The sequence below is a fragment of the Cygnus olor genome, chromosome 12 (assembly GCF_009769625.2).
Source record: "Cygnus olor isolate bCygOlo1 chromosome 12, bCygOlo1.pri.v2, whole genome shotgun sequence".
In the NCBI taxonomy this organism is placed as follows: Eukaryota; Metazoa; Chordata; class Aves; order Anseriformes; family Anatidae; genus Cygnus; species Cygnus olor.
Window position 1 is genome coordinate 8359431 of NC_049180.1, and position 12829 is coordinate 8372259.

A 12829-nucleotide genomic window follows, 5' to 3' on the forward strand; every position below is an offset into this window, starting at 1 on the left:
AGACACTAAATGTCAGGAGTTGCACTCATTGATCAGGATTATTGTCTACACTGGAGCCAGAAGGGAGGTGGGGAGGAATTGTGGCTCAGAGAGGTTACTTAGAGGTTGTTTTTTATTCATTCTGCAAGCGAGGCTTACGGTGCTTTTGCTATTTTTTTTCTCATTGTAAAAGGTAACAAAAAAAATATCTTATGCCTAGTGTTGGATTTTCCACAAAATCCTAGTGTCCTTTTATATGCACAGTTTTCATTCTGATCTCTAAAGAAATTATTGAGTATGTTTTGAAAGAAAAAGATGATAGGTTTTTCTTGAGTTAATTAGTAGACAGCTGAAGGCCAGACTTAAAGCAAGACATAACCTTATATGTCATACACATATGGGCAGACAGTATCTTTGTTGCTTCTCCGAAGGGTAAAAATAGTATTTTATTGAAAAGACAAGGCTACCTTTTAAACTCAGTTATAGTTGCAAATGAACTAGTGAAACAAATACTCATTCTTAAGATGTTTATATTAGTAAGCAAGTTACTGTTTTGCCCTTTAAAGGGGGTTAAACCAACCTTTTAATTCCATGTGTTCAGGAACAGAGAGCATTGTGAAATTTTGTATTATTCTTAAGTTTGAATTCTGTGTAGTATATGCAGAACTTTTTCATTTAAGAGAAGTAAAACTTGCAAGTCAGGTGGGCCATCCAACATTTGTTAATAGAAATAAGAGTGTATTAAGTTACTGATATGAGTATTAGTCTGGTGCTCATAAAGACATTCATGAGCCTTTAAAAATCTTCAACTGTCTTTCTTTAGACGTGGTCATGTGTTTGCCAGTTTTTCAATGGCCAAAATCTCCCATTTTCCAAGTCTGGTATAAATCACGAATATATATCATCCTCGCAAGTGTTTTGAACATATAGATCTAACAAATGTTGAATTCTATCAGGTGCTGCCTTTGTGGATTTTTGTTGTTTGTTTGTTTGTTTGTTCTGTTTGTTTGCTTTTAAAAAAGATACTGGACTCTGAATACTGAACTGTATGACTGCATGAGAAAAAAAGGATATGCATAAGAATAATTTGTAATATTTTCATTTGTGGTGGGATCTTTGTGAATGAAAATAGAAAGAATAGGCTAATGGATATCACAGAGGCATGAAATAAAGATTCTTTAATTGCATTCTCAGCTTGTGTTCTTTATATATTTAGGTAACAAAGCAAATTGCTTTCCCTGTCTGTGTGCCAGTTATCCTAACTATAAAATGAAAATATTATTCACTGAGTTTTTTAAGTGTTTCTTCAATCATTAGCTAAAGCACACTGGAACAGTACAAGCTGAATCAGTACAAACATTTAAAGTGAGAACTATACAACAACAACAACAGAAAGGTTCCTTGAATGATTTTAAGATTAAAAGTAGGATTGGAAATGCCAAAAAGTTGCCTCATTTTAAGTAAAAATGCCAAATGTTTTTATAGATATATATATATATGTATATATATATTAGTATAACCACCTTCTGACTCCAGCGGTCAAGGACATAAGAAATGCCTCACAGAAAAAGTTCTTTCAAGGGACTCTAGCTCTATTCTACACTATGTCAAGATTAATTAAGTTGACTGTACATGTAAAACGCAGCCTCCCCTATTCTTTGACTAACGTCTCCCAGCATGCCTCAGCCAAGTCATCACTATGGCAACTAATCATTCCCAAATCCATCAGTACTACAGTGACATGCATGATCCATCTTATGTTATTATTTATAATTGATCCCCATGGAAACATTGTTTATATGCATGTTACACAGGAGTTTGAAAATACATGAAACTGTCATAAGAGATTCAGGATGCCCATAATGTTTCCGTGATACAGCACCATTTGCTATTTCAACAGCTCGTCTACCTGTATAAAGCAATAGTAAATATTGGAAGGTTAATATTGGAAGACTCTCTGAACAAAATACAAACAAAGACAAAGCAAGAATTACAGGAACATAGGTTTAATATGGTCCCTATAGAAAAACATCCCTGGCAACCACATAGCTACTTCCTAGGCTTAAATTTGCTAAGTGGTCTTTCTATATTTCTTATCACCCAAAAATTATGAAGTGCCATAAGTTATAAATGTATATAGCCCCTACGAGGTTGTTCTCCAAGTATAGTATTTGGAAGCAGCAAAAGCAGAAATGGCTAGAATGAGATTCACATCACATTCTGCCTTAATCCTCCTGGAAAAAAAAAAAAAAAGAAACATTTGTTTACTGAAAACAGCTGAGGACTTCTCAGTTATGCTCTTTACTACTGAAAATGTAATAAATCCCTTCTATTGAAGGGATTAGTAATTACTGTGCTATATTTGAGTATTTTCTCTAATCAGCTTGGAGCACTCTGTTTTTCTGTCTTGTAGAGACCGATCTTGAGTTTGTTATCATTCTAGACTGCTGTAGTGTTCTCTCATGAGTCTGAAAAAGCTACTATGAAGCTTCAACTGTCACAGAAGGTGATAATCTGTCTGCTCAGAGGTGACTGAATATGGTTTTGTACATCAGGTACCTTGTGGGCTGCAAGGTACTTTAGGAATTGCAAAAACTTTTCTGGAATAAATATTCTGGAAATGGTGGTCAGGGGAGGGATGTCCATTTAGTAGAACTCTGTTTAGGTATCTTTTATGGCCTTCCTCTGTGATAGTGTGAATTGCTTCATTTCAGTATCTTTTCTAGGGAATTTGCCACAACCTAAGGTTTGGTTTTGCTTTGCTTGCTTTTTACCTTCAGGGTGTTTGCATGAGTGTATACTATCTCTGGGTAGCTGTAGTGGTTAATCAGAGTGTCAGAGAAGTAGCAGGTGATCATATCTGGTGCTTATGCCTTCCTGTTATAAGCGTCTTAAACTAATAGGTCATTATATGCAGTTTATGTAGTCAGCCCACATGCCACAAAAGCAACAGTACAAAAATAGAAGACAAGCAAAAATTAGTGATCCTGCTGCACCAATGGGAGCTATTGTTTAAGGTAAAACATATGTTGGATATTCAGTAACACAACTGAGAGAAATATATAAATATACTGTCATCAAGAGAAACCAGACCAGCATTTTTAAAGTCCAACTGACAGCCCTTATGAAAATGAAAGGAGAAAAAAATGCATAAAACTGATGGCTTAAAGACTGATAAATAATTGTGTTTGTCATGAAAATAAAAAATAAAAATAAAAATAAAATAAACACCACCACCAAAAAAAATGAAAAAAAAAATATTTACCTGTAACTATTTACTGTACACATAGAAATACTTAGTGCAAGATAAAGGGCTGTAATGAAAAATTCAATACACATATTTCTTAAGATGCTTGCTAAAGGTAATATACATACCTTTTACCAAAAGTGGGCAAACAGTTTGTTTACTGAAGTGTCTTGTGTGCTTTTAGTATTTTGTTTCTATTGGCATCCTCACTCTGAGGTGCTTCTGAGAAGTCATTCAACTTGCCTTCTTCCCTATACTACCCCCTTTGAATTTTCATGTTCCCTTTTATTCTGGTCTCATACAGAGGGAAGAATAAATCCAGCTGTAGGTTGTGTATTTGACAGCGTGTATGCTTTGAGAGTTCTTTGGGTTCCTCAGTCTGCTTTACTGCTGCTGATCTCTTTTAATTTAACTCCTTACCGTAAAGTGAAACAGTATCAAATATGTGAACTGGTGTGCGTATGAAATTCATAAAGAAAATATACTCAGTTCCCTTTTTCCCTTACAAGATAAACTGGAGGGGACAATCTAATAATTTACCAGAATGTAATTAAGTAGCAAAGTATTTACTGCTATGAGAGCTTCCCCTAAGGAGCTGAGATAACATGCATGGTAGAATTGCTTGAAAGGTGATGAATTTGAATGAACAAGAAAAAGCAGTAATAAAGAGCTAGAGAGAAGATTACATTAATAGTACTTATATAGTGCTTCTAAGGGTCAAATGGATTGAAGTCAGCTGCAACTGGAGAAAATCCTATATGTCTAACAGACTATATAGACATTGTTTCATCAATAAATAAATCATTAATACATGGACAAATGTTTAATTACTGTGCAGAATGAAAAGGGCAATTTTTTTTTATATAAAGATCAGGAATTCTTATAAAAATGAAGAAAGAAGAAGTAGCAGGAGACAGTTAAAGACAAACTTTAAATTCTATAGTAAGAATTAGTAACTGTGTTGATGCATGATGAGGAAAAAATATAAATTCAATACATAGGTCACTGAGGCAGAAACAGTGTTGGTATTACCACACATGGAAACAGCTGTTTTCTGACCAGGATATGGGAACAGCCTTATATTATAGTCTAGTAGAGCTGATAAAAATATTTTTTAAATTATCATACATATATATATATAAATATATATTTATTTATTTATTTTATATATATATATTAAAAAAAAAAAACTCTTTATCACTTCTATATATTCTTCTGTTAAATCCTTTTGTGTACACAGAACTTGACTCATGAAATCATTACGTCACCATTTCTAGACCTAACCCTCTCTGTTTTTTTTTAGTCTGGAAACTTACACAATTATTTGAATATTTTCACTCAGACTTCCAATTTTCCCTTTTGTTTGCTACTTAGCTTTTATTCCTTTTAGATATTCATCTTTTCCTTCAGTTCCTCAGTTTATAATTTACCTGTGTCTGATGGATGATTACTTGGGGGCTCAGTGCGAGTCCTGTCACAACAGTTTCTTCAGGTGCTCATTGTGACTTCTTTTACTTGAAGCTATGCATCTAAGAGACCATTTCAAATCCAGTATATTTTGGGGTTCAGTGAGTATCTCATCTGAAATAAATTTCATACACATAAATTACAAGAACATATAGTCTGAGCACATTCTGTGAGCATCTGTCCAGTTCAGTCATTGGTATGTTCAGATGATGGGGATGCTATTTAATTACTTCCTTGAGGTTTCCCAAGTTCCTTCCATCCCATCCTGCTGTCACTTCTAATAAATAAAGGTGTTACTGGGTAATTAACTGATTGGATTAATGGTGACAGAGGGTGTTTTTCAAACACTTGATGTAAAATCAGATGGTTTTAGATTCTTAATTGGAATGTGTTATGTGTTAAGTTTAAATGTTCTTTAAAACCATTTTTCTTCATTATATTAAGTTTTTACATCAATTTCCTTCCTTAGTATTTTGAGTTTTTTTATTGGGAGTGAGTCTCATTCGCTCTCATGAAAACCGATAGTAATTTTGTTTAAATTTAGATAGCCCAATGCTTTTGATGAAATAAAGTAATCCATTTTAAAGTAATAGAGTAACTAATATTTCTATCCTATACAACTAACTGTTGCATTTGATCTGTGTTACTGCATATTCTGAGCTTCAAGGCATTTGGGCATCTGCCACAGAACACTCCTGCTCAGGCCACAGATCATGTAACAACAGCATATCTTGGAGAATGAGAAAAAAATGGAAAAGGAGCATTTTCTAAATTTTAGTTAGATTAAATCAATAATATCCATTGTGTTAATTCCATATATATTAATACTTTTTTGTGTCATTTTGTCTAGAAAATATGAGTAGAAATGTTTACTTTTCTTATTGATTTGTCTGATATCAAGTTTGCAGAATACGCTGAAGTGGGGGAAACAGTCCCCCAGGAGACTACAGGAGAGAACTACACTTCACAGTGTCTTTGGCCACAGGAATGGTTGATCAGAAACGTTATAAAATTCAAGAACAAAAAATAAAAAGTCCTGTACTTGGGAAGGAGTAACCTCTTGTAACAATACAGGCTTGGGGCTGAGTGGCTGGGGATTGGCTCTGATGGAAAGGACTGGTACAGAAAGCTGAACTTCAACTAGTAGTATACCCTGGCAGCAAAGCTTTTGGCCACCCAAAGCCAATACAGTTCTTGATAAACTGGAGCAAGTTCAGAGGAGGTCCAGCAAGATGTCCAGGTGGGTGGAATATTTGCCATGTGAAGAGGCTGAGGGAGCTGGGCTTGTTCAGCGCAGAGAAGGGAAGGCTTCATGGGGGATCCAACAGCAGTCTTCCTCTGAGGAGGTTGTCAAGAAGGCGGAGACAGGTTCTTCACATTGATGCATGTTGGGAGTAACACTGGCATAAACTGAAACTAGACATTTTTTTTTTTTTTTTTTTAACCAGGAGGATAGTCTTCATCATTGGAGGTTTGTAGAGGACCTGATTGCATAAAGGCTGCTTGAGCAACCAGGTCTGATCTCAGCTGAAACTGCTTCAGTCAGAAATTTGGTCTAGGTAGCCTCCTGTTGTCCCTTCCAATCTAAATTTTTCTATGATTCTATGATTCTGAGGTTCTGTGATGCTCATTCTGAGGTTCTGTGATGCTCATTCTGTGTTTCTGTGATGCTCATCTTTTTGGCGGCTGAGAGCCTGACAGAATTTTCAGATCAGCTTCCAGGATGAGGTGGTACTATCATTCTCATTTAGTAGCTGAAGGCATGAGGTACTTAGAGACTGATGTCAGCCTAGTCCATTTTGGAAGTGTCATTTGAAATGACACTGTATTCAGATCTTCAGATTCAGCTCATAACATTCATTTCAAAGTTCTGCAGTGAGTTCCACTGCCTTTGGTTGTAGTTCTAAAGCCTGCTAGTTTGGCATCTAGGCTGTGTAATCCTCTGGACAAATCATGGATAAGACATCGGTGACATAGGGCGATTAGCTCTGTCAGTTGTCATTCAATTTCTGTAGCCCTAATGTATACTGTAAAACAACCTTTCTGATTCTTGAATCTCCTGCCTCATTCATTATTCATTTTTCACCTTCTACAACAAGTGAAGCAGAAGTCTTATGAACAACATCCTTCAGTGCACTTTAATTAAACAAGTCAACAAAATATGTCTTCGTTCCTGTGGCGAAAAATGCAGGGAAAAAATATGCCATGTAGTGTGCTACAATCCCAAATGTAGAAGTGTAAATGCCTTCCTAGAAATTATTTGCACAGATTTGAATGATGACATTTCTATGTTATGTTTGTTAATTGTACTGAAGTACAGTTTTTTTGGTGTTTATATTCTTATATTTAAGAAAAATGAACTGAAATTTGATATCACATTGACTTCCAGGGGTGTTATCAGTAAGATAATGTATTTAATTCACTATATCCGTGCTGACCATGTCAGCAGTTAGCAAAGCCTGAACTAGCACAGTGAAATGTTGTCTCATAAATATTAGGACTGATGTAGTATGTAACTCTCTGACAATAGGTTTCACAGACAGCAGAGTGAAAGTAATTAATGGCAATCTGACATGGAAAATTTTTATTAGTAAATTGTTTTTGTTTGTTTCAGCTTCCTACCCTATGCTTCATGCTCCCTAAACCACTACTATCGTATTTTCTCCTCTCTTGCTTCTCTTTGTTAACCTTACACAGAGAGCCTTACCCACCCTATATAAATTTTTCCTTCCCCAAAGTTCCTTTTTCATTTCCATGTAACTTTTTATCTGCTCTATTTCTTTCCCTTACTCTTCTTCCTCAGCTTACAGAATTTCATTCCTGTTGACTAGTTCCCATGTCCAGTCTTTTTATGTTGCTATCTTTTGATATGTAGCCCTCTTGTAAATGCCTTTCTAGCCACCATTTGCAGAATGCTGTACAGATCTACTTGCTAAAATATTCTACTCTCCACCTGTCTTTGTTCCAAGTCCTCATCTTTCTCCAATAACCTGAGACTACCCATTTCAAATAACTTTGTGCCATAGCTATATTATCCCCTTCATATTTCTATTTTTTTGCACCAAGAAAAGTTAAAAAGCAAGTTGCTTCACCTCAGTTAAAATACCCAACTTGACCTATAGTAATCCAGAATTTTAATGTTTGAATTCTTAAAGAAACTTAGGTTTGGGGGCTAGTAATTATCTGTTGAGCATTTGCATGCTGCAATTTTCAAAGGCTATAACTGTCAAATATAGGTGACTTTCAAATAGATGGCAAAAGGTCTACCCTTGACATACACAGTAACCTCTGCCAAATTTCAAAATAGTAAGTGACACAAATGATGGAAGAAAAGGTCACCATAAGTTTTCTAACAAGGGGAAAAGCTATTTTTCCTAACTGTTCAGAAACAGATTAACTAATTTTTTAAAACCTTTTTCAAACAAGAAAATGGATTTCAACCCAAATTGAATAGCACTCTAAACCACACAAACTGATAGTGGGAGTGTTGGGCAATTTACCCATACTGTGTATACTGTGGCTGAAACCCTCCCCACTTTCCTTAAACAAACATCCACTGAAGTGAGTCCAAGGAGATTAGCTCTTTAGGATTATGTGCTTATGGCTCTGAACAATAACATCTCATTACAAAAACATTTAACATTTTTTTCTGGACACCCTTTTGTGGTTACAGCATAATTTCATCTGGTTTAAACTAATGCGTCACATTTAAATTAACTTAACCAACTGATTAAGTTAAAACAATTTTGCTTGCATCAAAATGAGTATCTTAAGATATATCAGTTTTCATAAAACCAGATAGATGTTAAAGAAATAACTTTGGATTTAATCCACTGATATATACCAAGCATATCACTTTCTTGCTGACATATAATAATGAAATAGATGTTCAAAGACTAACTTCTGCTGAGAAACAACCATCATAAATGTGAGTTAAAATTTTGATAAGAATTGCAAATATATTTCTAATTTAAAGAGCTTTGTAAACAATAAAAGTTTAGTAAGAAGGAATCCTAAACCACAAATTTTATTCCCTTTCTGAATTACAATTGAGGTTATGTATTTCAAAAAGGGAAAGTTTCCAACGTGATTGAGATAGGTAGTTGTCTTTCATCTCAGAACAAGATAGGTCTCTGTGATTTAAATTTTTGGCATGAAGTCTTGTGCTTGTCCAGGTGAAAAAAATAAATGAACAGATTGATTATCAGTTGGTGAGAGGTACCTGGAAAGGTAAGTCACCTACTCTTTGATGTTGATTAGCATAACAAAGGAAAAATACAGATGATACTTGAGATTTCTTTAGTAGCATTTAGTAGCATTTCTTTAGTAGGTTTTGGATGATAATCAGGAGTGTTTAATGAGATCACTTTTATTTAGGAATACAATTATAGGTATGTATGATTGAAAACATGACTGCATTATCTGAATCTTTCCCTGTGGACCTTCATTGTGCTGCTATTGCTCTCCAGTTTTCCTCTAGTGTGTTAACTTCTAAACAAAAGGCTTTTCCCCATATGAGCTTCAGAATTTTTGTTGCTGGGAAGCTGGTGAAAATCAGGCTTTTAAATGAGAAATCTAACCTTCCAACAAATATATGTTTAAAGGTTTTTGTTTTTATTTGAAGGTGTATCATTTCTTTCTCTTTCTTTTGTTTCTGTAATTATATAACTAGGTCAAAAGTATGTAAAATCATCAGAGAAGAAGAAACAAATGTGTTTGAAGGCCATGAGCTTTTAAAGTTTTGCATCTAAGCTTCATGGCTGTTAATAAATCATTTAGTATTCTCATTCAGGATTCTCATTCTATTTTATATAGACAGGTGGGAAATTTTTCTTCCAACTCTGAATTAATATAAGGTTTTTATCACTAAAACTGACGCAAACGCATTAGACTGTACATAGATTATAGATCAGACTATATGTAGATAGGCTATCAACTGTATATAGATTACTAGAAGCACAAAAATTATATTGATGCTTATAATATTGGCATCTATTGAATTTAAGACAGAATGGTATTCAAAAGAAAAATGAAATTATAAGGTGGTTTGTTTTTATTTTTATTTTTATTTTTTTCAAAACTACCACAGGAATATTAGAACTTGATAAGAATATGTACTTAAGTAATTTTCTTCTTTTAAATTTAAAATCAATATATGTATAGTGCTATGCTAAGTAAACATGATTAGATAATAAATATTTTACAGTTCATTTTTATTTAAAGCATGGTTATCTCTTTAGACTAATCACTCTAAGTGAGTGTGTGCATTTAACAGCTGACATTTTCCCATATTATTATCTTTCACATAACAAGAATTATTTTTCTTGTACTATTCCCTGTATCATTCCTCAGAAAAGGAGAGCTGGATTGGCCTAGTGTTGTCATCTCCGACAACACAGCCAATTTAGTGGGAATGAGAATAGCAGCTGCTGAGAGTAGCAGGATGCAGGAGATAATAGATTGTCTCTCTGCCTATGGCTGGGGAGTGGAAACAGCAATGACCATCTTGCTTCTGCTCCTGGAGGGGTATCATCTGGTGTCCTCTCCTGCCATGGTCTCTAGCCACAGAAAGGCTACAGCAAGATGAGCTGGAAGAAAGCAAGCTGCTTCTTTTGTGCATCCTAAAACAGAAAATTGCCCTAGATTGTTGGCTGGACTGTGGGCTCAGAAGAGAGGGACTCCACAGCTATACTGGAAAAATGGGAGAGGGAGGAAAAGAAATCTCTACACGTAGGCTCTCACAGCCCTTCTCAGCTACTTGCCTATCTGGAACCCAGTATCATTGTGCAAGCCTACTCTCCCTTTCCCTCCCATTAGAACCCTGCTACACTTACCCAATGTGATGGCTAGGCCGTTTTTGTCTGGCACTGATTCATATCACACAGTAACTTTAAGTTACTCATTAAACACAATGGAAGCTGTGAATGGAGAGAAGTATGTATATATACACACATAAAAAATCATCTATATATAAATAAGAATGTATGTAGGAGCAATTTGATAAATATTGCCACATTTTCAAGTGGTTAGGAAGATATTCTGGAAAGAGGGCACCTGGAAATCAGTTCTAACTCTCTTAAAAGTATACCTACTGTTGCCAGGCAAGATTTGCTTGTTTTAAAACATAATTGTTTTGGATCTGAATTATCTTTATGGGCTGATTTTTGCAAGAAAACATACAGGCTATATAGAGAAGAATATCTTCAGCTGCGATATCAGCTGAATGATGTACAGAACTTACTGAAAGTAGCAAGGCAGGTAAAGTGTAGAAAGGTACATATCAAATTGTGTCTGGGGGGAAATTTACCTTTTCTTTCAAAATTAATTCTGTGTTCTCCTCTAATATATCTGTATGTATTAGTGCATGGACAAACTTATTAATGGCAAACTTTTATACTTAAAGACTAGTTCTGAGATAAACAGGCATTTGAGAAATTGAGTACTTAGGAGGAAAGCTTAACCTTCACAGACTCACAAATGGCTCCACCTTTATAAACCGAACATATCTTTGGAAATGGTCAGGTGAATATATATTGCAGAATACTATTCACTGCAAATATGCAAGCAGTCACAGAATCACAGAATCGTCTAGGTTGGAAGAGACCTCCAAGATCATCTAGTCCAACCTCTGCCCTAACACTAACAAGTCCTCCACTAAACCATATCACTAAGGGCTACATCTAAACGTCTTTTAAAGACCTCCAGGGATGGCGACTCAACCACCTCCCTGGGCAGCCCATTCCAACGCCTAACAACCCTTTCGGTAAAGAAGTTCTTCCTAATATCCAACCTAAACCTCCCCTGGCGCAACTTTAGCCCATTCCCCCTCGTCCTGTCACCAGGCACGTGGGAGAATAGACCAACCCCCACCTCTCCACAGCCTCCTTTAAGGTACCTATAGAGAGCGATGAGGTCTCCCCCGAGCCTCCTCTTCTCCAGGCTAAACAACCCCAGCTCCGTCAGCCGCTCCTCATAAGACTTGTTCTCCAGACCCCACACCAGCTTTGTCGCCCTTCTCTGGGCTCTCTCGAGCACCTCCATGTCCTTCTTGTAGCGAGGGGCCCAAAACTGAACACAGTACTCAAGGTGCGGCCTCACCAGAGCCGAGTACATGGGGACATTCACCTCCTTAGACCTGCTGGCCACACTGCTTCTTATACAAGCCAGGATGCTGTTGGCCTTCTTGGCCACCTGAGCACACTGCTGGCTCATATTCAGCCGATTATCAACCAGTACTCCCAGGTCCTTCTCGGCCAGGCAGCTTTCCAGCCACTCATCTCCCAGCCTGTAGCGCTGCTTGGGGTTGTTGCGCCCCAGGCGCAGGACCTGGCACTTGGCCTTGTTGAACTTCATGCAGTTGACCTCAGCCCATCGGTCCAGCCTATCCAGATCTTCCTGCAGAGCCTTCCTTCCCTCGAGCAGATCGACACACGCACCTAACTTGGTGTCATCTGCAAACTTACTGAGGGTGCACTCGATCCCCTCATCCAGGTCATCGATAAAGATATTAAAGAGGACCGGCCCCAGCACTGAGCCCTGGGGGACTCCACTAGTAACCGGCCTCCAACTGGATTTGACTCCATTCACCACAACTCTTTGGGCCCAGCCATCCAGCCAGTTTTTAACCCAACGAAGCGTACGCCAGTCCAAGCCACGAGCAGCCAGTTTCTCGAGGAGAATGTTGTGGGGAACGGTGTCAAAAGCCTTACTGAAATCAAGGTAGACCACATCCACAGCCTTCCCCTCATCCACCAGGCGCGTCACTTGGTCATAGAAGGAGATCAGGTTCGTCAAGCAGGATCTGCCTTTCATAAACCCATGCTGACTGGGCCTGATCACCTGGCTGCCCTTCAAGTGCCGCGTGATGACACTCAAGATAATCTGCTCCATGAGCTTCCCTGGCACCGAGGTCAAACTAACAGGCCTATAGTTCCCCGGGTCTACCCTCCAGCCCTTCTTGTAGATGGGCGTCACGTTTGCTAGCCGCCAGTCAACTGGAACCTCCCCTGATAGCCAGGACTGCCGATAAATAATGGAAAGCGGCTTGGCCAGCTCCTCCGCCAGTTCGCTCAGTACCCTCGGGTGGATCCCATCCGGCCCCATCGACTTGCGTACATCCAAGCGTCGTAGCAGGTC

The 12829-nt window shown here is 37.3% G+C and overlaps 1 long non-coding RNA gene across 1 annotated transcript in view; it reads left to right on the forward strand.

The window, feature by feature from the left end:
• LOC121076705 overlaps window positions 1–12829 on the forward strand; it is a 216939-nt gene that overhangs the window by 154884 nt on the left and 49226 nt on the right. The window lies entirely within an intron of this gene.